Source organism: Saccostrea cucullata, unplaced genomic scaffold, assembly GCF_032062105.1.
Source record: "Saccostrea cucullata isolate Sc308-1 unplaced genomic scaffold, CSIRO_AGI_Scuc_v1 ctg6844, whole genome shotgun sequence".
NCBI lineage: Eukaryota > Metazoa > Mollusca > Bivalvia > Ostreida > Ostreidae > Saccostrea > Saccostrea cuccullata.
The window spans coordinates 21,089-33,619 of NW_026928413.1; the positions used below are offsets into that span (position 1 = coordinate 21,089).

Here is a 12,531-nt window from a genome sequence, read left to right on the forward strand (position 1 = left end):
TTATGTATCTTTATGGTATGTGGGAAATACTAAATAAGGTATATACGAAATATGAAAAAAAAATAAACAACAGGTTTTTTTCAGCTAAAGGTCCTTCTTCCTCTAAAAAAATACAATTTACCATACCTGATGAAAAGCTTATTTTCATATGATATCATAAATGGCAAACATTCTACCTTAATGCATGTATTATCTGAATCTTGCATCTAACATATACTTACCATTTTTATATATTGACTCCATCGAAGTATTTGACGTCATTGTGTTAACGTCTAATTCTACGTATGGAAATGTAAAATAAAGCCCGCTTTTTGCTGTGAAAGAGAAGAGAAAAAAATTTACACAATGTATTAATTTAGTAGAAAACAGTGAATCTTTTAAGGATTAATTTACTTGGACATAAAACCGTTGTATAGAGGATGAGGACAATAAAAAAAAACAAGGTTCAGTGCATACTTCTTTTCCCACAAATCACTTATTTCTGCTATTTCTCTTAATATGTAGATGGATAAAAACACTGTAAAGGTATTTTTTCCACGGGTGATAATTCCGCGGAATCTCAATTTCCTTTTAGTCCGCGGGTAGAAAATTACGCTGATATCTCAGACTGTCACTGTATGCCTAACATTTATACAAAGTAAGCCTGGCCAAATTTCCGTGGAAAAATTGTGACTGCGTATATATCGAAAATTAATCCTACGCGGAAAAAGTACTTCTACAGTAGGGAAACTGCATGCTCACTGAAAATAGGTTAAATGTCTCTGAAACTGAAATTTATAGGTATAGAGTTTTACAGCCATCTTTGAAATAACATTTTTCTTCTTCATGCGATTGTCAGTCTTGTTGAAATATTCGTACTAATAGCAGATCCTTCCTGTTCATTGTTAAACGAAAAAAATAATCATGACGTCATGATGGTAATATATAAATTATTGGATTAGTTTGTTTCTTGTTATATTGTTCCTAGAAAATTGAAAATTCTGCCCTCATTGTAATAACTTTTCTCTAATTCAAGATTTGAAAGTTAGGTCGATAAATCATCATCTAATTGAGTACTCCTTGGTGAATATTATTGATATCATTGGTTTTGACATTTTTTTTTGGTCTATCATGTGTGAAAGGTTATAAACTACAGATGACAAAGTGACAGACTGAAATTTATAATGTACGAGGGTTGTCCCAAAATATCGAAGACTGATTTCATATCTTTTAACGAAAATAATATATATTTTTATAAAGTGTGGTCTTATTAAGAAGTTTCATAATGTTAACTTAAAAAAAAACAATTCGAGTAATGAGATTTGAAGTGATATCGTTCTCTAACACCCGGAGCATTCTGCAACGTCAAAAATGACGAAAGGTTCAAAGGTTCAGGTTCGGGAAGGGTTCAATTTTTCGAAGAAAATATTCCAATTACCAGAATCAAATTCTCTAATTACTAAATACGATTATAGACATAATATGAAATATCTTAATTACTATGATATGATCAAACATTAAAATATGTAACCAAAGTATATATATGTACAGGTATGAAATTATAAAGATTTGAAAAACATATATTCCGTCTGTCTCCTCAAATGTAGTTGCACAGTGACATTCTTGCCCAATTCTTATAGGCCTGTCTTTTTTTAGTTTCCGTTATTCACTTATAGCAATTTTGAAAAAAACTATCACAGTGTGAGGATTGTAACTTATACTAGAATCAATTAATCTTTTCTTGCTGCTTGCTATTGGAATTCCCATGGGTACAAATTTCGCTCCGTTATTAGCAGACTTTTTTTTATATTCATATGAAGCAGAATTTATGCAAAATCTTATGCGTGAAAAGAAGAAAACACTTGCCGTGGCCTTCAACTCGACATTTAGATATATCGACGACGTATTGTCAATTAATAATGATAATTTCCATTCCTACGTAGATACGATATATCCTGGTGAGCTTGAGATACCACAGAGTCCGACACTTCTGCTTCATACTTGGATATTTTACTTGAAAAAGACACTAATGGTAATCTAACAACCAAGCTATATGATTAACGTGATGACTTTAACTTTTCTATCGTCAACTTCCCTTACTTATGCAGCAATATACCTTCATCACCTGCATACGGAGTATATATATCTCAGTTGATTCGATACGCAAGAGCATGCTCTACGTATGAACAATTTCTTAAACGAGGTAAATCATTGACAAGCAAGTTGATGAAACAAGAATATCAACAGTCTCGTTTAAAGTCATCATTTCGTAAATTCTATGGTCGATACAATGACCTTGTCAGCAAATACAATTTATCATTGAATGAAATGCTGACTGACGTTTTTCATACCAATTGTTAGTCCATTGTTTATACACTGGATTGACGACGGATTTTTTCCGTTATTTCCTGATTATGACAACGAGCACACGGCGGGTGTGACCGGTCGGCAGGGGATGCTCACTCCTCCATGGCACCTGATCCCACCTCTGATGTTTCTGAGGTCCGTGTTTGCTCTCCATTGTTTAATGGACGTTGAGATTGAATAATGTTCTTATTTCCATATCCTTCTTGCATTATTTCCAGAAAATTTACAATTCGTCAATAATATCAATAAATTTTTCCCAACTTCAAAATATGGAAGAAAGTCAGGCATATTTCAAAAATTTAATTCATCATATCACAAAGTACTTCATGGTGAAAATATTGATGCCATTCTAATCTCAATCTTTATAATTTTAAGGATTTAGACAAGATTTGACATAGTGACAGACTGGGGCCGGACATTGATTGATCAAAAATATGATTCAGCTGACTTTACATACCCCTCAATTTATCTTTCCTTTATATTGTAGGTATTTAAACCGTAACGTACACTTACCGATTTTGGGTATCATCTTCAAATAAATAGTAAAAATCTTGTTTCTTTCGAAGTTCTTTAGGGTTGAACAATTATTATATAGTCCTCTGCTTTCTGTATTAAAGAAGAAAGAAACACATATGAGGCGATGAAAACGTTAAGTTAAAATGTTTTTTTTTTAAAAAAAAGGTTAAATTTGTTGATTTCTTGAATGCTTAATAAATAATCAGTATAGAAGATAAGTAAAAAATATAACACAATAAATATAAAAGGAAGGAAAGGCCTAATGTAACCCTCAACAAACCACTTACTTCTGTTTGTCAAAATGATTCGTGCAGGTATTACTGAGACAAAAGTAACTCAATGAAACCTCGTAGCATGCTAATAAAAATATAATTATATGTTTTTGTAGTTTAGATTTAGAGGAAAATATTTCATGGGAACGTTTAATTTTTTTTTCTAATTAAACATTATACGTCAGAGGTCTTGCATGAAACTTTCTAACTTTAACAGTCACACCTCTGGACATGTAGATTATGCTTTCATAAAAATTAAAATTTGGACGGCCATAGGATGTTTGTCTGTCATAAGTTTTACAATACTTTTGGCTTTCTTGTGGATGAAAAGTTGATCATCAATGCTATGATTTTTTCCCTTACATCTAAATATTGGAAGAGAATTATTAAGATGTTAAACAATAAGCTAACTAGAATACTACTACGTAAAAAGTATATGTGTCATTGGTTTTGTCATTCTAAGCACAATGTTAGAAAAAAGACTACAGGTGGCAGAGTTATGGACAGGCGACGGGCAATGATTAATGAAAAGTATTATTCAAATCAATTAATATACATGTACCCCGTCAAATATCATTGCTTTGCTTTGAGATTATTCAAACCTAAGATATACTAACCTGCTCGGAATATCGCATTTGAAGATAAGTCGATGCTTATTCCGATTATAAAACCACCATTATATAGCCTTCCATTTTCTTCAAAAAAAAAAAAAAACCAAATTTCAGACGATGCATACATTTCGTTAAAAATAACAATCGTCAAAGGCTTTATTATGTTCCCCAAACGAAGTTGGGGAACATTATACATATATTACATGGCTTCGAGGGCAGCATACCAGAATATTTGCCCCAAGGTGACAGGAAAGCCCTGGAGTGTTATGTCGCCCGATGCCGCAGGCAGAGGGCGACATAACACTCCAGGGCTTTCCTGTCACCGAGGGGCAAATATTATGGTATTGCTGCCCGAGAATTAAGCCATGTAATATATGGTATGTAACATTTTTAAGCATTGAACCCGAATCGATCATCGAAAATATTTGTTGAACACTATGTTCACATAATGATATACATGTACGTTGAGTATAATTCCGAAATATCCTGTCCTGTTTCATGGCAGAATGTTTTCAGTATGCTGACACTTGTGTTGATAACCTTTGTTGTATTTAAAGAATTTTTCTCCTCAAATAAATTATCAAATACCTCTGAATTCAAATAAACAAATCGCAGACGTTGCCTCAACTTTTTAACTTTCGCGGAACTGTTTATGTTTGCTTAGCAACTGCCTCTGTGAATTTCGAACCCGACGTAATTAATACGCAGAATGATTGCACGCGAGGGAACATAACTGTGTTCAGGAGGGCAACATAACCGTTTCCGGGGAACATAACTGTATCCGGCGTGATTCGGCAGTTTTTCTGGGCATATGGATAAAAATATTATATTTGTGATATAATGGGAAAACTTATTCAAAAATGTTATATATTGTTTTTACTCTGTTTCTTATTATGTCGCCCCGAACGAAGTCGGGGACGACATATTGATATTGTACGCATGTTTTTTTTATACAGGCTGTTTCTCGGAGATGGCTGGGACAATCTTCCTGAAACTTTCCTCAAAGGACGATCACTGGTTGTAGTTGTGCAGTGAGGTCGTTCAGTTCCAATATGTCTACCGTTGCCATGGAAACCTGTAAAAAGCGACAAATTTTGTCCGAGAGTGTTCTCTCTGGTCCCTTAAACGTTCGTCATGAAACTTTTCTTATTTTAAGGATTAGTATCTGTAGTTCTGCAACTCGTATTTAAAATTTTCATATAATCAATTATTGCCATGGAAACCGGGTGAAAGTAAAAATTCTTTAATTTCGATTTTCTCAATAACTACTCAGGCAATCGTTTTGAAACTTTCAATGTTTATTCCTTGCATTGTGTCAAAGTGATTTCTACTTTCAAAATAATTGTAATGAGTCGCTCACGGTTGCCATAGAAACGAAACAGAAAAAAAGATTCAGATGTACACATGTGTTCTCCAAGGTCTAGGTCAAAGGGTCAAAGTTCGTCGTATCCAATAAAAGTTCTTTTCACAAGGATTACATATTTGAAATACGAAAGCCCTAGTACTTACCGTTCAAACGTTATGGCTATTTACTATGTTCAAGACGACCCCCCCCCTTTTTTTTTGAAGCACACAGCCAAGTAGAATACACAGATATAACATATACAACTTACAAGTAACTTTTTAAAATCTTCATTCATAAAATTCAGTTCCTGTCATGTGATATTTTGCCATCATTCATTCTCCTTCTGTTTTGTCTCTTGAATTTATAAATATTTTATTTTATCTATATAAAAAAAAATAACGATTGTCAGCTGCATTTATTATCATTTCGCGTTTTCTTGTATATCTATCACTTGTATATTATTCATTTCATTAGATAGTGCAAGTATAAATTAAAAAATTGGTACGTCATTTCCATAGTTTTTATTCATTCATAAATTCTTTGATCCGCTCCTGATGGTTCGTAAAGCCTTGATCACCACTGTATACAAAACATTCATCTCGCCGAAAATGTTCATGATTTCGCTAAACTGAGAAAGTTCACACATGATTTATCATCTCATAACACACATCAGCTCTCTGCAATGCAGAAATGCTCGAATTGATGGTGGCATGTCAGATTCGTTTTTCGGTAGAACCTCTAAAATGAAAGTGAAAGAGGGAAATTTCAGAGTTCCCACTGGCGTTACAATACACAAAATAATTCGGCTGATCTTCTTCATAAATTACATTTCCCAAGCTTTTATGATAGGAAAGATACTGCCAATTAACAAGTATGAGGCTCAGTTCAGTACATCTGCCAGATTTCGTTTATGCAAGTCTGCAAATTGAGGAACTTGTAATTTTCCTGCACTACTTTCTTCTCCTACCGATTCTAAAAATAATGAGAGGGATGTACCGAATTAAGGTCTTCCGTTTCCAATGGAAAGGACTGATATAACTCAAAGGTTTTCAAACTTAGCTTATGGACTTTTGTTTTAGTGATGATAAAAATGAAAGTCTTGTCTAATACGGGGCGACATATGCTATTGCTTGCAATAGCAGACTTTCTAGTTATTATTTTTCTTCTTCTTCCTGGGTACTTTTTTGTCCGCGATTGATCTTATAAACTGTTCACCCGAAGTAGGTAAAACCTTTTTAGGGTTAGTAGACATGTAATGTAGATTTGCGGAATCAAGGTCATTTTGCGCGCACGTGCTTGCAAGAGCGTGCACGTGCAACACGTAAAATGACCAATATAATAGATATGGCCGTAACTTTTCTATTTTTTGATAATATGCTTTGAAACTCATAATATAAATATATAATAGTACTGTACACATGATGACATGATCAAAATAGCAAGATCTCACGCGCATGCACGTGCGCTTCGCTCTGATTGGCTGAAACTAAAGTCTCAATATCTTTCTTGTTTTTTGATGAAATCCTTTGAAATTTTAAACATAGTTATACATTAGGGAGATCTACAGCCTGATGTAAAAGAATTATGATAAAAGAATGTGCACGCACGTGTGTTTGCAAGAGCGCGCACGTGCAACACGAGAAATTAAATATAATTGATATAGACGTTACTATTTAAATTTGTGATGAAATGCTTTGAAACTCATAACATAAGGATATATTAGAAGCTTAGACAAGAGGACATGGTCAAAATAGCAAGATCTCACGCGCGTGCACGTGTGCTTTGCTCTGATTGGCTGAAACTAAATTCTCAATATCTTTCTTGTTTTTTGAAGAAATGCTTTGATATCTTGAACATAGTCATGCATTAGGATATCCCACAATATGATATGAAAAAATTGTCATGAAAACACGCGCATGCACGTGCGCTGCAATCTGATTGGCTTAAACTTAAAATAGCTATTACTCCCTTGTTTTCCAACCAATTGGGATGTGATATACACCATATACAGACAATATGGACTCCTACAGGAAGGTTTGGTCATCATGCACATGCATGCACGTGCATGCACGTGCAATGAGTAAAACTAAAAATACACTGGTTTTAGCGTATCTTTTAATACATTTTGATTAAATGTCTAAATATTAGGTACATTAAAGTAATTGATAGTGTAGATAAAATGATATGGTCGTTTTGCATAAGTTTGCACATGCGCTCACGTGCAATGCGAAAATTTGCGATGTACATGGTATACTTAGGGAAAACGTTGTTAATGTCTAAGATGCATAGAGTTTGCCTTATTAGATGAAGCTTAGAGGGAATGAGGCACCAAAAGGAAGTTGGGAGCGTTTGGGGAACATCTGTAACGGTTCCCGTTACAATCAGCACTAGTTTCATGAATACTGAATTAAATAATAATCGGTCTATTTCAGGTGGAATCAATGACAGTAACCAAAAATGCATTTTAAAAAAGAGAAGGTTCATAGTAAGCATCCTTCCATATAAATGATTGACTTCCACTTATTAACTAATATAGCATATATATGTGGGTGTGGGTGGATGCGTTTGGAGTGCGTGAGGGTTTATATGTGTTGTGAGAGTGTGTGGAAATTAAATGATTTGTGTATATTAAATATTCAAAACAGCATATTTTACGTTGTATAAAATCACATATATACAAAACAATGTTCCATAGGGAATTTTTAACCTACTATAGAACAAGTCCAAATCTGTTAACTAATAGGCAAAAACAAGCATTATATGGTGGAAGGTTTATCTACGATTTATCTCGGTGTAGGTGGTCTTTCACTTTGATTTAAACAAATAGAGGATCGTATCTTTCTAATTCTTACCTTTTCCACCTTTCAAGAGAAAAAATGAAGCAGATATTTGGTTTTTTTCTAATGCTCTGACAATAGCTTTGAACTATTCAGAGGATAAGAGGCTTGCCATGACTGAAGATTTTTTTTCCTTCCTGTGGAAGCTTTTTATTGAATTTAGAAATAAAATTTAAAGAAGAACAGTCCCTCCCAACAAAGTGTCTGGGATTAGCGATTCTGCTTCTTATTTACAATGTAGGGAACTAATTTTTATAGCATCGATGTTGATTTGAATTCTTTCTTGATTATTATTTTGCATGCTTCCCTTTTCTGTTGATTTAATGCTAGTTATCATTATCCTGATTCTGTTTTCTAATAAGGTCATTTCTACCAGGAGTAGATAACTGAAGTTGCTGTTTAACGTTATAAGAATGTCTTTATGTGTGTATGCATTTGAATATCTTACTATGTATTAATACTTACATATAAATGGATTAATATTTTTAAATTAAATAATTTAGGAAGATTAAATTGGATTCTACTATCAAGAGTAATAAGAATTTTTATCAAGTATATTTTTAGAATTTATAACCAAAACTTTATTAAAACTCAAAACAAAAAACACGGATACATGTCCTTCTATGTTCGCTACATATTTAGTTTGAGAAGGATCTTGAGATAACGAGCAGTATCCAATATCGAAATCCATAAAACAATAAAAGATAGGAGCAGAGCAAACAAGGACCTCCAAAACATCAGATATGGGGTTAGATGCCATGGAGAAGTGAGCATCCCCTGCCCACCGGTTACACCCGCTGTGTGCTCCTTTTCATGATCGTGAAATAACGGTAAATCCTTCGACAATTCAGTGTATAAACAATGGACTAACAATTGGTTTGAAAAAACGTCAGTCAGCATTTAACTCAGTGATAAATTGTATTTGCTAACAAGTTCATAGCATCGACCGTAGAACTTACGAAATGATGACTTTAAACGAGACTGCTGATATTCGTGTTTCATCAACTTGCTAGTCAATAATTTACCTCGTTTTAGAAATTGTTTGTATGTAGCCCATGCTCTTGTGTATCGAATCAACTGAGATATATACACTCAGTATGCAGGTGATGACCTTTTTGCACTTTAAATACGTCGTATACATCAACCATTTTTTTAAAAAAAAATTTTTGTTAGAAAAAAGTAATGGGAGCAAACGCTGCATTATTTCATCTTAAATTGACACATTTGAATTTGTGACAAGAAGAAAATTTTCAAATTACTCCACGTGAGCATTTACACTTACAATATTCCTTTATCTGGCATTTAAAATTAACAAGCAAAAATATCATTTAAAAGTTATGACATTTTACTATATTTTGAAAGAATATTGTTAAAAATATTGTATATATTCAGAAACTAAAACTAGACCTGTTTTTTATGGTATGGGGCCGTTATTTTCTTCATTTACACAAACTATTAGCTATATTTACCAAATATGACGATAGAATTCACGACAATCTATTTAATAGAAAATTCACGACCAGTATTAAACAGTCCATTAAGCAGAAATGAGTCAATCTACAGGCTGCATGTAAAAAGAAAGAATCCAAAATTAACATGCTTTCAATACTCCGAAAAGGATAAATATATTACTTTCTTATAAAAAGAAAACCTTCCACCACAAAATATAGTTCCTCATATAATTCTTTTGAAATGGTATTTAATCATTGAGTTTTAACTGAGTACAAATTTATTTTGTTCCCGTATACATTATAATTATACCTCATAATTGGTCCTAGCTACCACCCGAGGCATTAGAGAGTTAAGATATGCATTGTGGTTATTTATTTCTTCGCTACTATAGATGAATTCTGCTAGAGGAAAGTTAATCTATAAATTTTATGAGCAGTGGGTAATTTAAAATCTTAAGTTGGTCAGGTTTCAACCATAACTTTATTTTTATTCTATCAACGAGTATCGACATTACCTTTGCTATAAGCAATCACAAGACAATGACTCACTAAGCTGAAAATAGATTTAAATGTCACAATACGTGAAAAAAGAAAGGAAGATAGATTCAGCCAATATGTCCGACAACTGGTACCACAATTAGTTTTTTTCTTAAAACAGTCATGTTAATAGCATTGTTTTGAGGGAAATATACTTTTAGATGAGACTAAAATATGCTCTCTGTCAAACACTTATCTATATTTCTATTTAACGGTTGCCTGTGTGTCGTGAAATTTCTCATTTTTATAACTTCCTTCCCAACAGAAATAATAAAAGAATGCAAAATCAACATACTATTAATACTTTGAAATGATAAAGAATATCATTTTCTTTAAAAAAAAATCTTCCGTCACAAAATATACTTTCTCATATTGGATATTGGATCTAATCATGGAGTATAATGCAATTGATTGTAGAATTCAAGTTTTTTTTTAAGAATCAAAACATTATTCAGAACCTTTTAAATATATATATAAGATACAAATCTGCTCACAACCTCAGGAATAAAATTCCTAAACTTATTTTCTTCCACTGCTTTCATTTTTTAAAATGATAACACTTGATTGATATTCTGATGCTAGAAATTCAGTTCTGATTTTAAGAAGGTCAATTCTAATTTTATCCTTCCCTTGCTGATGCTGATCATGGTAATGCTGCTTTTAAAATGCTGATTCTAATGCTAGTTGTATATTGATGCTTTTTTCGCCTATGCTGTTGATATCTTATCTAAAGAAACTAGTTCCTTGCACAGTACCAGGGGTATAAACTAGTAATTCGTTTTATCAGTTTACTTTACACAATATTCTTTCAAAGACACGGGATTGAAAATAATTTCGCTACTGGTGTCAATCTATCATAAAAGTGCTTTTTATATGTGTGTTTTAAGTAAATTATATTTTTTAACAAAGCCATTCATTACAAATAAATTACCTTTGCTTTCTCTTCTTGTAAAATCAATGTTCCTGCTAATGCAAAAATAAGTTTTAAATATTGATATATTCATAAATTAAGTTAAAACATTGGTCTTACATAATTAAAGGATGATGTGACATAACTGCTATGTGGATCCCCTTTCCCTATCACTAATTATGTTTAATCTTCAATGAATTTGATAGTGTTTTAAGTACGAGTGAATTGAATTGTTTTAATAATTCCTATACGTTTTTTTTTATAAGAAGTACATGTATTGCATTATCTATGATTTTGTAGACCTTATCACGACAAAATTCGGCCTGGGTATGAAAATATGTTTTTATTCGGAAAGAGAAAAGGCGATTCTTAGTACAATAAAAGGGAAATGCATATCAGAGGAATCTACCTTATATGGCTATTGTTATTTTTTCGCACATGACTGCTTACCGATAAGAGTTATGCAATCTGATGACAGAACGACAAAACATTCTGGTTAACTACATGTTTACATTTTATCATAGACACGTGGGTCAGGTCAATCTCTCTTCTACATTTCAAATTTTTAAGGGTAAGCCAAGAATGTTTATTCTTAATGAATCTTCATCGTTTATAGTTTGGGGTTTACAATGCGAATAAAAGTTGTATTCACTGATACTCGGGAATACGTGTAGACCTAGCGAATTGCCTGCCAAATACTTAATAAAACTTTAAACTATATAATTATCAATATAATTATAAATCAATTGTTGGTAACTGTTTGTACATATAAGTAATATAAGTTTCATTTCCAAGCATGAAATTCCGTGGTACTCACTCGTAACGCATTTTATTTAGCTGACTGATCAGTTAGAAAGTAACGCCAGTGACTCAATAAGCATTTGAATTTTATATCAGAAAAATAGCCTCGTACTTGTAGGTCTGTTCAAAACGGGGAAGGCCGTCATGAACGGCGAAAATATGCATTTTCTGACTACTTCAGGTTTGACCGGAAGTGACATCACTGGACAATTTCTTAATACTTTTAAAGATATTAGGACAGAACCTCTGGCCTCTCTAGATCCTTTATGTTAGGGGCTAGCTCTTTTTTGAGATATCATTTGAAAGATCATGCAATTCTACACTTCTAATTTGTTCAAAAAAATGTAATCAATTTTCTCTACTTATAGTCCAGTTATATACTACGAAATGAGTGATTAGTTCTTTTCGCACCAAATGTCACTTAGCTAGTGACTTTACCTTGGATTGTTCTATTGTGTGAATGGGTGTGCTTACTTCTATGAAATTAAATAAAGTTTGTCCTTTTAACCTCCTTCTAATACTTCAGAAATTTTATCTATAATTTTTTTGCAGTAACATATCGTATATATCAGTAAACGTTCAAGCAACACTGAAGAAATTATTTTTATTTCCCGATCCCGCGATTGTTTACTACATAAATGGACTAGTCCAATAATACACAACACAGTTCAACAATTCATGGTCTCCAGATGAAGGAACGTTTGTATCTCCGTTTCACATGCACACAATAGATAAGAAACCAGTAAAAAAAATCTTGGATCCCCCCCGGCACCCAAAAAAGTCTAAATATTGAATTTTCTCATTTCATTTTCAATATATGATATTGGCACAATCTGCCTCCTTTTAAAAAGAAAAAAAATAATTAACACATTGCTAATGTTTACTTCAGTGGAATAAATACACTC

At 32.7% G+C, this 12,531-nt stretch overlaps 1 long non-coding RNA gene across 1 annotated transcript; it reads right to left on the reverse strand.

Moving 5' to 3' along the window:
- Positions 1 to 304: 304 nt before the first annotated feature.
- On the reverse strand, positions 305 to 3,803 carry LOC134277506 (uncharacterized). Its single transcript, XR_009994264.1, has 3 exons — positions 3,752 to 3,803; positions 2,860 to 2,952; positions 305 to 314 (listed from the first exon to the last, which is right to left on the reverse strand). It is a non-coding gene; the product is annotated as an uncharacterized LOC134277506 (long non-coding RNA).
- Positions 3,804 to 12,531: the final 8,728 nt, after the last annotated feature.